The sequence below is a fragment of the Lepisma saccharinum genome, chromosome 24 (assembly GCF_977018435.1).
Source record: "Lepisma saccharinum chromosome 24, izLepSacc3.1, whole genome shotgun sequence".
NCBI classification, from domain to species: Eukaryota; Metazoa; Arthropoda; class Insecta; order Zygentoma; family Lepismatidae; genus Lepisma; species Lepisma saccharinum.
The window spans coordinates 55,528,850-55,548,980 of NC_139252.1; the positions used below are offsets into that span (position 1 = coordinate 55,528,850).

Below are 20,131 nucleotides of genomic sequence, written 5' to 3' on the forward strand. Positions count from 1 at the left end.
CGCTTCGGTGCGAAAGGTTGCATTTTTTCTGAAGGTTGGTGTCCAAGCGAAGCGACACGTGTCGGTCAGGTCTGAAAGACTCCTTAAAACAACGACATGAAAGATAAAAATGACTAAAATAAGAACGCTCAATTTGCCTGGCAATATTTATGTACCCCACTGTACAACTTCATATAAACTGTTAGTCAACTAGTTTGTTAAAGAGGTATATTGGCACTGAGCACGCATAAGGCCAAGACAATAGCAAATCATTACGAGGATTACTGTCGCCAGAGCCTAGTCAGCCTGGAGTTTCCATTTTCCCTATTTGAAGACAGATTGACTTCTCAGGTCACCCCTAGATCTAGGGTTTGGAGAATTTCCGGTATCCAATGTTGAAGACAACCCCCTTCCGAGAAACAGAACGAACATACCAGTCTTATTTCTGTGATCATAACAAGCAATACGCACACGGATGAAACGTGACGTCACCGAGTCTCTTTGGCAAAGTTTCAAAGTAACTTTAAAATCCGCGTAGGTTCCTTACGATCGCATTGCGAGAGCTCGAGGATTGGCCGACTAAGACCGTGACATCATCGTCGCCACCCACCTGGTGACCCAGAAAAAGATCCTCAAGGAACCTGCGTTGATCTTGAGAGAGCAGAACGCAGTGCCTTGATCGTGTTCGGACACAGCTGTTTCCACCAGACCGCAAGGGGTCAGCACAGGGGGATTTTGACGCCGATAAAGCAAGGTATCGTCTTGCCCTGTGTAATATAGCGAAGGGTTTCTGTTTTTTTGTAACACAATCTGCATGATAGCTCATTTATCTTACTAACGGCTCAAATGTGTGGTGGCGCTGGGAGAGGTTATGTAATAGCAAAGGAGGCACTGTATGCTTCAAGTTATGTAACCTTGGATAGACTCTGAAGCGGACTGAAGATTTCTGGGGGCCATATGCAGAGGCAGTGGGTGCCAGGATTCATCGTCTAGGGGTGCTGAGGAGGTGAGATATAATATTTAAGGGGTGCGATTTTGGAAATAAAGAAAACATGAAATATGCATACATGCTTTAGTCACTACATCAAATGTCAATCAACTTTTTATAGGTTTCTATCAAAATATGCCATTGAAACTGTTTCACTTTTGCTTACTTTTACCACAACAACTGCGTGTTTTGTAATTTGAAACAAGCAAAGCCTGTTCAAAGCAAACCAATGACATATGCGTCTTACAAAAGAAGAAGCAATTTTTAACAAAAATACGGACGAATGAAAGAATACCACAGATACTGTCAAGGAAAGGAAAGTAATGGCGCATCTCTTGCAGATTTGAATCAGTGGCTTGCCTGTTTTATACTATTAATATCGATCTGACCAGTGGTGGCGATTAGGGGACATGAAGGGGGGGGGGGACAGTTGTCCCTCATCACTCTTTGCCACTTTTGTCCCCGCACTATGGCCTCCTACAAACAAAAGCAAACTGTCCTTGGCACCCAATCGCCGATCTCACTTCAATACCTGCATTCTACGCTAAATATGATAGCTTTTGAAATACGGGTGCGGACAAGGCATGCCCAAGGGGGGGTTGGTGTGGGTTGTAACAACATTTGGACCCAGAATTTCTAAAAAAATAAATAAAAAAAGAATGTCAAAGGCAGGAAAACTTGGCTAAGTGAGGATAGACTACTAAAAAAATGATACGTAACGCTTCCCTTTCGAAAATCCTGGGCATGCAACTGCGTGCTGAAGAAAAAGGATACGCAATCACCCATTTGCATCCCCTGTTCACAAATGTCTAATTTCACATCGACCCGTAAAACATTTTCGAACACCAAAGCCTAGCCATTACATGAGTGTGCCAATAAAACATTACAATTAACATCTTGCTCCAATGTTTTCTCCTTTCGTTTCTCTAACACGTTGTTACTGTTAACATATCTAGTGACGACACTATAGTTTTTTTTGGGCACAAAAGTAGACGAATTTTTATGCTTCGGGTTGAGTTTTGATGGTCAAATTATGATTTTACTGTACAGTGGGATCCATGAGTATTACCGTGCAAATTATCCATCACCATGTTCGTGCACTTTATTTGACCCAATAACAGCTTCAAGAATGAAAAGAAAACTCAAAACAAGCTGTTGACAACGTCTGCACCAGCATACATAAAAATCCATCGCTTTAAAATACACAGGATGAAAGAGAAAAAAATAATGAAAATAGTCGTGGACAATTTGCACGGTAATACTCATAGATCCCACTGTACAAACTTTATGAAATTGCCGGTTTCATATATGTGGATGCACGGAACTAACACTCGCTCGCGAGGCCCAACTATATACAATTTTACTTAAGTTATTCAGATGGTTGGTTATTTCCAAAGCACTTTTCTCCCTCAGTGGGCTCATTGGGGACTCATCCAATTTCATGATGGACTGCCACTGAATGCATGCTGCAACAACGAAATGCAACAATACCTATCTAAATTTAAAAAGAGGCCGTAACAAATTAATTTCATTGTAGTGTTGAGGTACGGAAATAGATTAAGTATTCAGTTGAGAGAATTTACTATATTGATGGGTATGTCAGCAACTGCATTCTTTACAGAGACAAACCTCTTGGTAACAATGATACATTTTGACAGTTCTCGTAACCTTGGGGCCCTGGAGTCGCTCCCCGGTTGAGGAACATTTCTCTTTTATTTCATAGTAAAACAGGTCTTAAAAACAAATTTTGATGGTTGTAATAAGATTTCTTGGCCTATTCAGATAATAATAAATATATCCATTAAGTTTAATAATAATAATGATGATAATAATATGTTCTTAGGAAAGTGCCTGCACATGTAGTGTGATGCAGATTTTCCTACTCCTTCTTGCTCGACAGTTCACGTGAATCACTCGTTTCTCACTTGTGGCAACGTCACAAGGACCGGACCACCTGAACAATTTTCACCTCCACGTCATTCTTTATCGTTGAGTCAGCCATTCTGTCTGCCGATCCTTGCAAAATTATGCCCAACGACGACACCTTCTGAGGTCACGCTGCGAATACGACTGAACCAGTTCTTGCAAACCTCCCCCACAGACTACAAACCAATGTCTCCCATTGACGATCAGTGTGGGTTAGGTTGAAACTGCCTTAGATCTTAAATCTAATACCTGTTCTTTGCGTGGATACTTTTATCAATTTCATCCATTATATATATATTATTATTATTATTACATTATTATATATACACACTATTTTCTGTTTCTGTTTAAGTAAAACGGAAACTAAGTTCCATGACGCAACAGCCCTCTAAGGATCAGGAGCTACCCGAGCGGCTTTTGGGTGACGCGTGCTCAGCTCATCGAGTCCCATCGCGAATGTTTTCTGGCTTCCGAGACTACTTATTTTCAAGTACGAAAGGATTCTCTCGGGCTATCGACCAGGTGAGTTGTGGAAATGGTCGACAGCCCGAAAGAATAGTTTTGTCACTCGTCGCCAAGAAAGCTTCAAGTCTTCCTTCTTTTCAAGTAGCTCCCCAACTGCCCTCACGACGTTGGGTCAACGCCGAAATGGTGGGAGCTTCCATCGGGAATCGAACCCGGGACCGTTCGCACAAAAAGCGAGAGCTCCAACCACCTTGCTACCCAGGGGCCCTTATATCTAAGTCACTTCTACAACTCAATGTAGGTGACGATAATTAAATCAGCTAAATGAAATAAATACAATTGAATCACTGGCGTACGCAGGATTTTTCGGAGGGGGCTGGAATTGTAAACGTAGAATTTACATAGCTGCATTCTAAGAGGCGGGATACACTATAAAATAATTTCATTATTACCACATTTAACCTTAGTCTTAAATATGGTTCAAAGACCCGAAAAGTAGCTCCCCAGCCCCCCTCTGCGTACGCCAGTGAATCGAACATTTATGTCTTGGCCAGGAATTGAACCTGCAACCTCCCGAGGCGAGATTAAGGGGCACTAATTCATACTGTTAGATTTTTGTCATGTCTCTAGAGGATGGTATTATGAGCGGATAAATAATTCTCTACTCGCCCCTGCATAATTGTAACTTCTCACCTTTCGACAGGATGCTACACATTCAAAATTTTTTTTTGTCTTTCGTCCATATGTAACTACAATAAATGGAGCTTGATGACTCAAAGATTAAAAATAAATCACTGGAAGAAATGAAAGTTTACCCTCCGCGTTGCAACAACAGTAAAAGGCAGAGTTGCAGTATCATCACTAGAGCCCGGAAGTTTGGCAAAATGCCTCTTTTTATCTACTGCATATATTGATAAATTTTTTTTCCGGATAAACGTTTTTTATGTTGTTTCGAATGTTTTAGAAGCCTTTTCATTTTGCCTATTTGGGACCCCACTGCCTATTTTTAATTATAATGCCTTTTTTTTTTTGCCTTTTTCAATGAAATTTGACCATTTTTTTAATAAAATATGTTGGCATTTATTTTTCTTCCGTTTATTATGTGAATAATTTTCGTTTTATTTAAGTAATATTGAACTCACGCATGTTTCAACATTGCTGAAGGAGAAAAGTATGAGAAAATAGTATTTCATGCTGAGTTAGGATATTGCCTTTCGGTTAACATTTCCTTGTGTATGTTTGACTGCTGAAGTGGAGAGGTTGATTTCGAACACAAATAAGATATTTCTGAAATCTCCCTCTCGAACCCGAAAATTTCAGGAAGTTGCGCCTGAGCTTAGTTTACCTCCGCAACCAGTCTTGACGAGATGGGGAACCTGGATATCAGCAGCTATATATTATGCTAACAACCTTGAAAAAATCAGTGAGGTGATCGATGCTCTTCCAGAAAATGAAGCGGCTTCAATTCGTAAAGTGAAAGACTCCTGTGCTATTCAGAACTGAAGAATGAACTGTCGTTTATTTTTGCACATTATGGTGCATTGCCAGAGACAATTACAAAGCTAGAAAAAAGAGGTGAGAGACTTATAGCATCCATGAAAATCTTCGAGGAATCTATGCAGCAGATGATGGAAGTGCCAGGAGAAAAGGGGTCAGCTGTTGCGGAAAAGTGCAAACGTGTAGTGAGTGCAAATAAGGACTTGAAACAATTGAAAACAATTTGTGATATTCTAAAAGGTGAAAATGCTGTTACCAAAATGAGTCCAGCTACATTAGCTTGTTTTATGTATGCTCCAATAACTTCTGTCGAAGTAGAAAGATCATTTTCTATTATGAAAAACATTCTCTGACAGACGACTATCAATGAATGTTGAGAACTTAAAAAAAACAGCTTGTAGTTATGTGTAATCAAGACGGAGAAAATTGAAATGCTCTTCCCAATGTAGATTTTAACATTTTGCCAGAAATTATAGATAAAAGTAAGTGACTTCCAAATGTGCCTTTCTTCGCTTTATTTTGCCTTTTTTTCATTTTTAGTGCCTATTTTCCACATTATAAATGCCTTTTTGCCTGCCTATTTTAACGAAAATAAATGCCTGAACTTCCGGGCTCTAATCATAACGCATCAATTTTACGGAACGTGAATCAGCAACGCGACACTTTCAAGGAACGTGCGTTAGTAGCGCGTTAACAAATTACACGAGTGATTGTAACGGTATTGAGTTCTTTCCTCGAGAATTGAGCATTTATTTGTCATGACAAAACATGCCTTGTTTTGTTGTTTTAAGCTCAATTGGAAAACGTGTACCACAGAGAACAGGTGAGATACTTGTTTAAACAGGTAAAGTGTCCTTATTTTACAGCAAGGTAAGGGATTGGTTTTGGAAACAATGAAGTTCTCCTTTCTCATTTTCCGGTAAGCTCGAGGTCTTGCCTCCCATCCAATTATACATGTGACAGGTGCGGTTTGCCACTTCGTCCACAGGAGAAGAAAGGGGGTAGAACGAGAGGGGTGCTTTCGCCCCTCCGTTGTTATTCGGACTCTCTTACGCACCCCTCATCTAATAGTAATAAAACACGAAAGCAAGTTTGTAATAGCGTAAACTGTCTTCAAGCGATCTACGCCTGCTTTGTGGCAGGGAAGGGCATCCTGTTGGCGCCCACATTATTATAAAGGTTCATTCACAAATAAGTACTGCATACAAAGTACCTTGTTTCTTGCTTGTGTGCCTGCGTGAAACATAGGCAGAAATAGAGAGAAAATCAGAGTAGAAGATAGATAGAGAGGGACAAAAGAGATAGGAAAAGAGAAAATAGAGGATAGAATAGAGAAAATAGAAGAAAAAGGAAAACAGATGAGACAAAACAGAGGAACAGAGAAAGATGGAGAAGAGAAATAGAGGAAAGGAGAAAGAAAAAGCAGAAGATAGGAAAGAGAAAGAAACAGAGAAATTAGAAAAAAGAGGAGATAGGAAAGAGAAAAAAAACAGAGAAATGAGAGAAGAGGAGATAGAAAAATAGTGAAAAATAAATAGAAAGGAAAAGATAAATAGAACGCAAGAATCAAGAGAGAAAAAAGAAGAGAGAAGGAAATGAAAGCAGGATATTGAGAGAAAAAGGAAAAGAGAAATTGAGAAAAACGATAGAACAAAAACACAGGAAGAGAGAGGCAGAGAGAGTTACAAGGGCCAACAAATATGGGTCAAACTTACATTTGCAATATTGCACGGTGTTTTCTTTTTAACATTCCTCTGACGCATGTTTTATTTGCTTTGCTACAAGATCCCTTCCAACCTCATATTCCCTCTATCCTGTTCGCATTTGGACAGGGCAATATTGGAATGTAATACCTCTGATGAACAAGTGTGCTCTACTGCACGTCATAATGTCTCTCGTCAGGCGTCATCAAAAACCACTTAACTTCTTGTGTAGTTTCGCATCCGGCGTACGAAATGGGTGCATCATGTGATGTCCACAATCATCACGTGGATCATTTGAATCTCATTGAGCGAGCCTGCATGAACCTTAACGTGAATTTATAACGATTTAGTCTTTACTACTGTTTTAGCGCAGTAATCTGTTCAATTTAGTCAACCCAGCCGTCGATATACCAGTAACTCCAGAACTAGAGATTTAGAACGAACAGTAAATTCCTGATATGTTATCTCGTTTGAGGGGTGAATGACGTGTCCACAATCTCCAGGGGCATTCCACGAAAAATGGTCCTATTCCATGTAAACAACAAAATGAATTAATCTGAAAATTGTATGTGTTTTTCATTGCATTAATGTTTGTGAATGCATATAATTTGCACATCTCACCAACAACAAATACTAGCAATTGTACCCTGTATGTTTCACAGGCAAATTAAATCAGTTCATTATGAATATTTTAATCCAATCTCATGTCCACAACCTTACATTTTGTGTGTGAAATGTCACACGTAACGCTGGAATGCCCCTGTATCATTCAGCATATCTGTATCTCAAGACACATGGCAACAATTATTTTATTTGTTATCGTGATCCCACTGAATGTTTTGTTTCAAAAGTTGGCTACCCTGGCCGCAGTTTCCGACATTACACCGAGAAGGTGTTTTTGGTCCTTAGTGGCAACTGTACCTTTATATGCGAGGTGATCACTGATGTGTGCATTAAAACCTGTTAATGCAGAAATGTGGTGACTTTATAATCACCCTGTATATAGAGACTGCGCAAATCCAGCTCTTGTCTGTAGCTAAGTTCAGAACGAAATAGAAGAACAGAGGCATGCTGAAAATAAGTGAAGGTAGCAAGAGTTTCGTATTTTAAAGGGTGGCAATTCTTTCGGAACCAATCAAAAGATAGCAGACGCGAGGTAAACAGGAAGTTGGGGAACGACACAGAGTCGTTTCGAATGAAAAAAATAGCTTGGCTCAAGTCGCTTTTCTGTTTTGCTTCAGGAGCTGTTATTTTTGAGAACGTCGGCTAACAGTGCATCGACCCACGAAGGCACTATGTGAAGAGAGAGGCAGCAAGATAAAGCGCCATGAGGGAGCTAATCGGATTAAGGAACACTTAATTGTTGTCTGTTCTGCTACTCGTTGCAGCATGCGGTGACCCTTGAGGAATAGAATCGCTTGACTTTAGACCTTAACTTGACGTGTGTAGCACCGCAGGAGACACGAAACCCCCTGGTGAGAAGCGAACTTACTACAAAGGTTAGACAGGGCAGTGAAATTTCAGCGCTCACGCGAAACAACGGTCACTTCTGGTAATTGTACCGTACGTCACAGATAAGTCAAAAACATATCTTAAGTGTTGGTATTTTAAATAATTTAGCTCGCGGGTAGTGGCTGGTGTGACCATCTACTTTGGGTGGTGTCAACCAAAACATGTCTGTACATTGGGGTGCACAAATATTCCAAGGCAAGTTGTCCATTAATAGTGTTAAGAAACAGAATTGTAGTAATGCTGGCTGGTGCATAGGTTGTCTGTCAACTTCTTCGCTGGCCTTTCGTGGTAATATTTAATCCCACTTCATCAAACGTAAACCCGGGACATGTAAAGTTTTTAAGCTATATTCTGTTTATTAAACTGCACATTTGCTGTTAAATTAAAACTCTTTTTAACTACTTCCTTCACACAAACTAATTAAAAACTTTATAGAAAAGGAATTATTTGCTTTTCTTTAACTTGACATGGCACTAATATTTCTGTCACATATTGAACTAACACTACCATTTGGATTTAATACTGGTGTTTAAAGATGCCAGACAGGTGGGTCAAATAAACGTAGCGAGTGATCATAAGTTTAGAGTATATGACGTAAGCTGGAGGAACAGATGAAAAGTTAAGAAAACAGTTAAATTTGAAATTGGGCAAAAGAATAATGTATGGAGTTGAAACACTGCTATCCATTTCGTTAAGCCGGTTAGTGTATGTGACTGGTAACATTGAACTGGAAACGCTGAATGGTATCATTCAGTGTTCCTAGTTTTCCGGGGGATTGGCTCTAAAATGTGTAACTGGGGTTGGAAACTGTGCTATTGAAATCACACCAAGCCGAACAAATGTGTGGGTTTGGAAACGCTGCCACCCACTTCACCGAGGGGGAAATATCGCCGATCGTAAATCGCACGTCCTAATTTACGAAACAGGAGCGCTGGAAATGGTGCCAAAGCCCTCAGCTGGGAGTTTCTTATTCCATCTCGAACTGACAACACGCCCGTTGATTTTTTTTTCATACCACCGCCAAAGCTAACCTCGTTTCTTTAAGCATGCGTGCATCGCAACAGCATCATATGAAATAGCCATCTGGGCACCTCTGCGCCGGCACGCTTATGAACGAGCGATATAGATTTCTCTCCATTATAGTTTTTTTCTTCTCTCTTTTCGGAAGAGAACAAATTCCAACTTCCGGAGTCATGACGTGCGAAAACAGCGTTGTGCGTTTCTGAAAACTATTTTTACATAGGCGGCCACTCGTTTCTACCACAGCTTCTACACGTCCACGACGTTTGGGGCACGAGAAAGCCGTACGAAGCGTAATTGAATTTGATGATAACTTGGCCAGTTTAGTGTAAGTGACTACTACTCATAACTCCCTCAACTATTTAGACAAATTAAATTTAAAAGACCTCGTAAAGTCGTAATATCATAAGACCAGAATGGACCATACTGTTTTGAAGAAAGTGAAAGATATTAATCAACATGTAGGAACATATATAATAGTACTTAAACTCGGCAACTTTGGCTAGAAATCGCAAAAATACGCGGTGTGAGCCAACAAAATAACGACGACGACTACTTGATCTCTCCTGTCAAAGAAGTTTTCATACCAAAGAACAGTTCGTATCAAAGAATCTTCATAATAAACGCTTCATACGGAACTAACTTTTCACAATAAACGATTGGCCTCAAAGTTTTTAACCCGTTTATATTACGAACTCAACAGTTTTGAATGCTATTCACTATTATGTCATGGTGGTCCGAACACAATCACAACAGACGTTATGTAGTTGTTGAAAAGCACAGTAAATACCGTTAGAAAAGTAAGTGCCTTTAGCGGATTCTTATATCAAATAAAATTCATTAACGTTGAAAAGTATAAGTGTAAAAGAAGACTGCAACTAACTTGTTCACATCATTCGCTTGACGGCGCTAGTGAGCTTGCGCATGCGCATAATGATTGGTTGCCGTTCTGAGAAAAGCAAATTGTTATAGCCCAAGAAAATCACAATGTTACATTAAAGATTCTGTTCCTGAATTAGCATCAGTGACATTAACTCGAATGAACATTTGGTAGACTGACCATGAGGCGGTGTGCTGAACGTAACTTTGCTTGAGAACGAATAAAAGAAATGCGACTGTTACAGTCAACCTTTGCAAGCATTAGTTGCACATCTTTTCACGTTTGCAGCAAGGGGTGAAAAGGAGGCCGCATATAAGGATATGGGTCGACTGCACGAGAGTTGCGCAAGAAGTTCATCTGGCCTAAGTGTTGAAATGTGTCCCGTTTAATGTGAGATATGAGCTGTGCCTCCTCTTCTCCTCATTTCCTTCTGCAGCGTTCCAGAAATTGCTTTGAAGGATTCCATTCCGTTTGCACTCTTTCTTTTCGGTTGCTGTTGACGGTTCCCCCATTCTCTTTTCTGCAGTGGCGGATCCAAGAATAGCACTTGCGATGGGCAATTTTCAGTCTTGTACAACCGGAGACGAATACAAATGGGAAATTAAATTATCAATCATTATTTTCGAATTGTACCGCTGTACTTTTATATAATTCGTGTGTCTATTTGTATTTCTTTCTATTCGTGTCATTTAGCGTTGCATTTCTGCATAATCACAACTATGAGTGATTAGATGAAAGTAGTACATGGACACTAACAGAACACCCGTGCCCAGCACGGGACTCGAACCCGGGACCTTCGATGATGAAAGTCTCCCCAAAGGTGCAGCGGTAACGTTGTCGACTTGTAATTAAGAGGTGCCGGGTTGGCGTGGAGGCTCATAGTGGTTCGGATAACACTTTAAACTGTAGTTTCAGTCCCAATTAGCCTAACTGTGCATAAAGTTGACTAGAAAACTGAACTCAACCTCAATGCCTTGATCATCGAGATGCAATAACAATAAACATGACGTAACATACGAGGAGCGTTCTATAAAGATTTCCCCTGACCCGCTTACCATAGACTGCACCATAGCCCTTCTCTACATAGCTGCCACCCAGTCACACCTTCTATCGTTTTATGCAGCTGTGCAGATTCTTCTTGTACAACTCAGAAGGTTAGGACTGAAGTCAGGACAGCACTTCAGTCCAGACCAGTTCTTCCGGCTGGAATAAACACTGTTGCAGACGTTATGGTTAATTTTAACACCAGATACAAGAACACTGATCTCGTGCACGTTGCTTTATATGGATTTTGTGTTCGAATTATTCTTTTCCGCACTAGAGCAATATGAAGCAACCACGCACTCGCCTTGTCGGAAACAAGCAGACGATCTTCACAGAACAAACCTTCCTTCCGCGTTTCGTGCCAGAACGAACTTCACGCATAGCACGGAAAGCAACTTTATACCGCGTTTGTTACAACCTGTCCCGGTTCCCGCGCTAGTTGCTCCCTGGCTTTTCTCGGTGCTGGGGAAAGTCAAAGCCAGGCAGCCAATTAAAATACGCAACGTCGCAACGTCGCAACAGGGTCTACGTAAGCGCCTCTCTTCTGGCTTCCATTCGCTCCTCGCTGCCCAGCAGACGATTTTTTCCTCGTTTCTCATTGGCACCGAAACTGTCGAGCGCTCCCTAGCGCGGGAAAGGGGACAGGTTGTAACAAACGCGGTATAGTAACGGCAAAACGAACTTCACAATCTTCACGGCAGGACTTAAGTGAAAAATTCACATAATTAGTTTAAGGCGTTTAACTCGTGCGAGTTCCGGAATGTACCCAGTTAACAAATATATATATAATAAGGATATCACACAGAGACGATCCCTAGAACTTTGAAAAAACCTTCAAACAACAACAACAAAACAAAAAGGTCAGTGGAACCACGAGAGAAGGCTCACAATGCACATACAGAGTGCGTTTTCTCAAACGCACAACCGACCAATAACGCTAAACGATATTCGATATATTCCCCAAACACCTTCGGTTGCTGGAACGAGTCTCCCAGCGGGGGATGGGAAAGATGTCGAAGAGAGATATGCTCCTGAGGGAGGCTGTGGACGAAGGAGCATCGCATCGCACTCCATTTGTAGGCAACACATGGTTATCTTTGCGATTTATTTATTGTATATTGCAGTGCAAAATAAATGGACAAAGAAAACTATTTTATCATTCTTTGTTGTTAGTAGGGAGCTTGATTCTCAAAAATGCGATAACACCATAACATATGAATTGTTGCAAGAATGTGTTGATGTATGTGCCGTGGCATGTTCTAAACACATTTCTCATACATTAGAAACCGCGAATTTCAACGCGTTTTTAGTTTTGAAAAACGAAAAAGTGCAGTGAAAGTTCAACGTCTCTCGTATTCTAAGCTTTAAAGTAAAACGTACCACATTTACGCGTGTATAACGCGCACGATTTCAGAAATGTTATCCACCCCCCGAAAAAAAAGAAACTATAGTGCGTGTTATACATGGAGTAATTCCGACAGCTCCATGGAACCATGTGTAAATGGATGTTTCCAACGATTTTTCACTTTCTATCGGAATGTTTTGAATCACCGAGCTAAGCGGCGAGATTCTGGCGGGAGATCGAGTGCGCATCTACCGTCACATGGAAGCCGTAACATTGATAATTTGTCGCGCGAGTAGCGGAAAATACCTAAAAAATCGTTTCCAACCCATGAATCACGAACAGTCCATGTGACAAATTAAAATACTAGTTTACAAGCACGGGCAAGAAATAATTATAGGTATATTTAGCAGAAAGGTGTGCTAAAGTAAAAACCCAAATTTTGTGGGGAAAAAACACCGAAAAATCGAGGTCCATTATTATTAGTGCTACCGTTTCAAGAACATTTAGAGGCCTCCCCGATGGCGCAGTGGTAGCGTCGTCGCCTTGCAATCAAGGGGTCCCGGGTTCGATACCCGGTGGAGGCACAAGTGGTTCGGATCCCACTTTAAACTGTAGGTCCAGTCCCGATTAGCCTTACTGTGCATAAAGTGGACTTAAAACACCAAATCAACAACAACAACAACAAGAACATTTAGAAGGCGTTGAACATTCCCAAACCTCACTTTCGGAACGCCCTTGACTATCACTACCGATATGTCTAGATTTCGGAGAACTTAACACAGATCTACGTTCAGCAAAGAGCAACTTTCTTGAGAGAGCAAAGATTGCAAATTTCAAACTGTTTTGTTAAGGTCGTATTTCGCATTCACCTCCCGCCCGTTTGCCCACTTCACGGACAACCGGATGGAGTTGGAAGGGGCTGAGGGGGGCAAGAGAGTTCCGCCACCGGGGAAGTATAATAAGGTTCCTTCCCCATAACAGAGCACAGCATCTTGACAGGATCCGTAAAGAATCTTCCAAGAGAGTTCTCAACCTCTTGGAGAAAAGTGTCTGAATTGGTGGAGAGAAAGAGGAAAAAAGTCTCGAGTCGGCATGACCACATCTGGAATTGCTCGCTTCCAGCTTAAAAGATGGCGCCTTAATTTCACGGAAGCGCCGGCCAGGAGGGACATTGAGTTTCCAGATTCAGGATTATCCCCGCACACCCTCCCCCTCGCCGAAAGTCCCACGGTTTCACAGGGAAACCTTTTTACTTTGCAGTCCACATCGTCGTTTCAAAGTCCACGGTTCGTTGGCAGGGCACGAAGGAAACACGTGAGTCACATTCATACACGTGCACTGGCGTACGCAGGGGGGAGCTGGTGGGGCAACAACCCCTCCCCAAATTTCGAGAAAATAAAAATGTTAAGAAATGTAAAGAAATCGGGGAAAACCAAAATGAAAAAAAAAACAACTTTTAATCATCCCCATTGGCCACTTTTCTCTTTGGATAACCTTTAAATCGATGGTTAAAAAAGGCTAATTACGCAATATTTTACACTGTATCCCGCCCCCTAGGACGATGCTATATAATAACCCACCTTTACAATTTCAGCCCCCTCCAAACAATCCTTCTTACGCCAGTGTACACGTGTGGCACTCAGGAATAGAAATTGTAGTGCAACAACGTTTTAAACATGGAACCAATGATAAGACAGACCTCTGTATGATCTAGACGATTTATTATAAATAAATCATTTTGAAAATATTGAAAATCAACTAAAACGGCACAGAAATTAATTGAAACAGCGGTCAAGATGGTTAAAAAGAAACTTATTTGAAGATTAATTGAAGTACAGTGCGATGCATAAGTATTACGAACGAAAAAAAATATCATTGAAAGAATAACTCTGTTGGTTGACTCATTTCACAAAACTGGTTGAAAGATATTTGAAGGTTGTTAAAAAAAAATCATCGAGACAATTTCTTACGTTGATTTATAAAATTCCTTACAAGCGATTTTCAAAATTATTTGAAAATCGCGGAAAGAAAGCTCTAAAATTATTTCTGATTTATTTATTTATTTTACTTCATTTTTCTGCCACTTTTGGCTAAACGCAAAGATGAGTGATGAGTGATGACATGATGAAATTGATGAAGGGACACTCACAAATAATATCCATGCCCAGGTTGGGATTCGAAACAGAGACCCCCAGCGTCGTAGCACGCTGTGCTAACCACTCTGCCACGGAGTCGGCTAAAACAATTTCGAGATACTCGAAAATATTAGATTAAAACTTATTGGGGGTAGTTCCACGTGCCAAAAACATGAATTGCAAATGATTTAAAATATTTCAACAGGAGTTCTTGCATATTAAGGGCATGCGATACAGTCTCCACAACTATATCGCATTGTGAGAATAGAAGTGTATATTTGTCATAAGTTTTCGCTTAAACATAAGTGTGTGTATAATTTTACTTTGTGATCACAATTGTGTACATAAGGCAGCAAAATGTATACAAACCGACCCTCTTTACATCTAAATTTGATTTGCAAGACACAGAACATTTATTTTCGCGAGAAATACATTTCCTAGGAAGGAACCTTCACATTTTTTTAAACTCGTAATCTGTGAACGCAACCCGTGAAGTCTCTTCAGAATAATTCCACGACCGATATCAGCGCTGCACGCGGCAGGTCTCCGAACTAAAACTACCCAATTGGAAGAATACGCAATGAATATTTTATGCAGATATGTTCCTTTTCTCACTTTCTTCTTTCGTTATTATGCCGTGGACATCTTTCCTTCATTTTTACCCCCTCTGCATTCGCTGGGAACGTAGCCTGTGGCAATCGGGAATGTACAAGTGAGGAAGTGGGGGAATTTCGGGAAGTTCTTAAGCAGCAAAACTCGCGAGACGTGAAGATCGATATCTTTGAAGCTATCATCCCGAGAGTTAGGCCTAATCCACACTTGGCCCCGCGAGCCGAAAGTCCAAAGGACCATTTTGCCACCGTTTGAATGCCACATCACGCTTACGGGTTGCCAGTGCCCCGCATGTGTAGCAAGATTTGGTTACGTTCTTGTAAACCCTTCGTGGCCAGTGGATTTAGGTATGGATCTACGACTTTTTTTTCTTTTTAATGGTGCCCATGTATCTACGAGACGATCCACGGGATTCGTATATTCTATCACTAATTTATACACTCTCGATCAGCACCTGGAAAGTTACTCTTTAAAGCTGAGTTACAGACGCTTTGTTCAAAAAGTAACTCGGTTGCAGTTTCCTATTGGAACAAGTAACTCGGTTGCAGTTTCCTATTGGAACAAGTAACTCGGTTGCAGTTTCCTATTGGAACAAGTAACTCGGTTGCAGTTTCCTATTGGAACAAGTAACTCGGTTGCAGTTTCCTATTGGAACAAGTAACTCGGTTGCAGTTTCCTATTGGAACAAGTAACTCGGTTGCAGTTTCCTATTGGAACAAGTAACTCGGTTGCAGTTTCCTATTGGAACAAGTAACTCGGTTGCAGTTTCCTATTGGAACAAGTAACTCGGTTGCAGTTTCCTATTGGAACAAGTAACTCGGTTGCAGTTTCCTATTGGAACAAGTAACTCGGTTGCAGTTTCCTATTGGAACAAGTAACTCGGTTGCAGTTTCCTATTGGAACAAGTAACTCGGTTGCAGTTTCCTATTGGAACAAGTAACTCGGTTGCAGTTTCCTATTGGAACAAGTAACTCGGTTGCAGTTTCCTATTGGAACAAGTAACTCTGCTGCAGTTTCCTAGTGGAACAAGTAACTCTGCTGCAGTTTCCTATTGGAACAAGTAACTCTGCTGCAGTTTCCTACTGGAACAAGTAACTCTGCTGCAGTTTCCTATTGGAACAAGTAACTCTGCTGCAGTTTCCTATTGGAACAAGTAACTCTGCTGCAGTTTCCTAATGGAACAAGTAACTCTGCTGCAGTTTCCTATTGGAACAAGTAACTCTGCTGCAGTTTCCTATTGGAACAAGTAACTCTGCTGCAGTTTTTTTTATTGGAATTGTATGTTTGTTAGTTTTTAAAAACAATGACATTTCAAGTACAGTTATTCTAGATAATATAACTCTCATAACAAATTTCATGCCATGTCTCCGTCAAACTATGAAATACACATGTGAACCTGTAAAAACCTACCCCTTCCCTCCCTGCCTCCATGATAGAAAAATTGTGGCTAAAATCCTGGAGATGGGAGTAAGAGTCCGTAGGCTTGGTTAATGGCATCATCCCAGCATTTGACCGGAGTGTGCGATAATAACGCCGGAAAAGTCACACTGTGGGATTCGAACCGAGCACAACCGCTTCACCTTAACCTTAAGCCTGCTTGTAGTAGCCATGTTTGCCTCAAAAACCAGCCAAATAGGAATCTCGCGTTATCTTTTTATGGCGTTCAGAAATTATGGCTTTTTACTACTTGTACCCAAGGTCCGTGGAAGATGCAGGCGGCCGCTCGCTAAATATGGTCACGCTGGCTGTGTCTGTGACGTCAGAGGCCCCGTGCTCCGTCGGCGGTGCTGCGACCTTGCGGCCGGCCGGAAAGTGGGCATTGGGAGAGATTCGCAGCTCGCTTTCAGTTGGGTTGCGAAAAGTTAATCTTCGGGGAGAAATGCTTCCTCGCTGGGCAAGATTATCGGTTTGAGCGTGTTGGTGATAAGTTTTATGCACTTTTTAGCACGCTTATCACATTATGGTTGAGCAGTGCCAGTTTTAGCGTCCAGAGAGGAACATATAACTGTTACATGCATACGTATATAAACAGGACTAGCTTTCATAAATGATGTATCCGATTTGAAACTCGTATATTATTAGATTGCACAAAATTTGTATGGATTAAGAGACAAACGTAGCTTTGGTTTAATTCTACTATTGAATTTAATATCAACAACCTGATGTCCCTTACACAATTTTCTTAGGGTGCTCGTGGTGTAAGAGTGGCGTATTTAAAGGGGCTGTCGGGCTTGGGCCCTCAGAACTATACTCGAATTTAAAAAGAAAGTATTATGATACATAATTACTTGTTGATTTACAAATGTTCTTGCTTTGTATTTCATATTTCCCATCGGTTTTCTGACTCTCTACGCTAATCGCGACTATGAGGGTATATGATGATTAGATGGAAATGAATGAACGCGCGTAAAGAAGGTTATGTCCAGACTAGGACTTGTATACGAAGCCTTCGATTGCAAAGACTTAAATGTGTTTTTGTAAAATACTACTAAGATGTATTGAATGCCCTCGGGTATGTTATCGTGGAGTGTGCAAATTGCAAAGCTCAAGACAAAAACACTCCTCCAGATTGAATTTGGTAATACGCCGGTGATTACAAACCAAGTATATATCTAGTCATGTGTATGCGACGGATTTAATTCCCAACCGACCTTCGTGGCGGAGTATCTTGTATGCGAAAGGTATAATTTATGACTTATTTAAATAAACACTTGGAAGCACAGTACTACTAAGCTTATTGTTTGAGTTGGAGTTTTAAGTCCACTTTATGCACAGAAAGGCTAATTGGGACTGGACCTACAGTTTAAAGTGGAATCCGACTACTATGTGCCTCCACCGGGTATCGAACCTGGGACCCCTTGATTGCACGGCGACGACGTTACGTCATCGGGGAGGCCATGTAATATTAAGCAAGACACCTGAAAACTGAAATACATTCTCAGAAATAGATTAATATAGAATATTGCTATAACAATAGTAATGAAAAGTATCGTTAAAATGTATCTACACGTATGCACAATAAGTATTTAATGCCAACAAAACAAAGACTTCCTATCAAATCACTTTGAAAATAAATTAATGTATTTTAAGGCATTAAATAATATTTATTCACTAGTTCCGATGCGTTTCCTTCTCCTATCTCCTTTAAATGTTCTTCGATAGCGAATGTCAGTTCCTTGGACGTATTTCCCTTACAAAGTTCTTCAGTTTTTTTGTTTTTCACTTCTCTCGCTACGTTCTTCAAAACTTACTCTGCTTTTAACAATGCATAGAGCAGGAAAAAGCAACTACAAACATGTCGTCCTTTTCAAACAGACTGAAATTACCTTTAAACAAATTTATCTTCTATTTTGGTGACACGTTTCATATCTTTAAAGTACTTTGCAACAGAACCGCGAAACATCTTCTTATCATAATCTTCAAATATTGTCAATATTTATACAATCGAACACGAGTGGCACAAATGCTTAATCTCATCATTGCTATCTTCACCAGATTTTTAAGAAGGATGGTTTGTGGATTTCCATAACGCATCACCCGTAAGGAGGTACTATCCAGGCAATTTCGAAATGTTTTGGTTTTTTTTATTATTTCTGTTGAGTGCCTGAAGAAACCCTTCTCAGTACCTATCCAGTGAACCAGTGACGGGAAATTGATTGGGAGGGGGGGGGGGGCAATCAAATGTTGTAGGGGGAGGAGTAGTTACATTACTTGCACACAGTGTACAGTCAGGGCCGGATGCTGCAAGTGGCAACAATCGCCAAGATGTTGCAAAAAAACGCAGCTAAATTTACTAAGTAAACTGTTTAACGTAAAATTGATAGCATTAACTTGAAATCTTCGGTGAACAATGAACACAACGACGTTATAGTTACGTCACAGCGCAAAGAATAATAGTAACTGTATAATAAATAACGCTGTGTCTAGGCGTCCGAAATTGGGGCTCGAAATGTCATTCTAAGATTTATTTTCAGGTTAATATAGCAAAAGAAAACTGGCTTTCGGAGAATTCCCGTCTGTTTTCATCTGGGCCTATTTCAGGAATGGGCCTAATGCTGCAGCATCAATAGCACCCACCTTAATCCGTGACTGTGCACTGTCACACGCTGCACTGGAAACTGGGATTGTCACAGGGATTGTAGCTGTTTGCGAACCTTGTGAAATGCTTATTTATACTTTGCTAGGAAATCTACGAAATCCATTAAAGGGTGCAACCTTCTTGGGAACGCTGAAAACTTTGGGCAAAATTTGCATTTGCATATTTATAATATATCCACACTAAATCATGTACGAATGGTTTTTTTCAGAGAGTTTCTACTGCGCACTAAGAAAAGCGCATGTAACTCAGAGTAACCTTACTTTCCGATCACACCAGGGTCGCTTTTAGTTTAATTTCTCGTGTACGCAACAACAATCTGCGGCCGCACCTGTCAATAATTAATTGCTACAATCGCTGAACTAATGCGTTCCATAACTACAACACATCAGTTACATTGATTAAGCCATTAATACCTTAATGAACTAATTGCACATTATACACGAAACAGGAAATATGTGAAAATGTACGAACGCTTCAAATCAAGTTAGCTTTTGTGATTGCGGTACTCGCGACAATTGAATTTACACCAAAGTTCGCATTATAAAGTTATTTTATGGCTTTAAGGGGATGAGTTACTGTTACGCACCAATTGTGCATTTATTTCAATATCGCCCGAATTGGCACTGCTACTAAAAAAAACTGGGTGTACCAAGAGTATGAATTTCTCTTCATGTTGCAAGTGGAAGCGTATTTTTTATGTTGATTATTAAGCTGGACACGATGTTTGAAAAATATGATGAATAAGAATTTTCAGAAACCCAAGTATTCCTTATGGGGAATCAATTTCAACATCAAGTTACGGCTAATCAAATCGAAGTTTCGACTTTTCCGCTGGTGAAATGCATCTTCAAACTGCCCTCTTCCCGTTGACATGTTTTTCTATTCCATCGCAAGTTTATATTCCCAAGAGAACGAATCAAATCATA

The 20,131-nt window shown here is 40.5% G+C and overlaps 2 protein-coding genes across 5 annotated transcripts in view; one reads left to right on the top strand and one right to left on the bottom strand.

The window, feature by feature from the left end:
• LOC145977927 (uncharacterized) overlaps positions 1–20,131 on the bottom strand; it is a 55,414-nt gene that overhangs the window by 32,763 nt on the left and 2,520 nt on the right. The gene's annotated exons all lie outside the window — the stretch shown is intronic.
• The window catches only part of LOC145977928 (uncharacterized), a 60,578-nt gene that overhangs the window by 14,520 nt on the left and 25,927 nt on the right, over positions 1–20,131 (top strand). Inside the window, exon 1 of one of the 4 annotated variants that reach the window (XM_083110254.1) lies at positions 608–733. The exons of 2 other annotated variants lie outside the window; for them this stretch is intronic. The gene's annotated coding sequence lies outside the window, so the exon portion shown is untranslated. Of the gene's footprint in view, positions 1–607; positions 734–780; positions 986–20,131 lie in introns of those variants that run through there. One more of the 4 variants, XM_083110255.1, reaches the window with a different exon arrangement.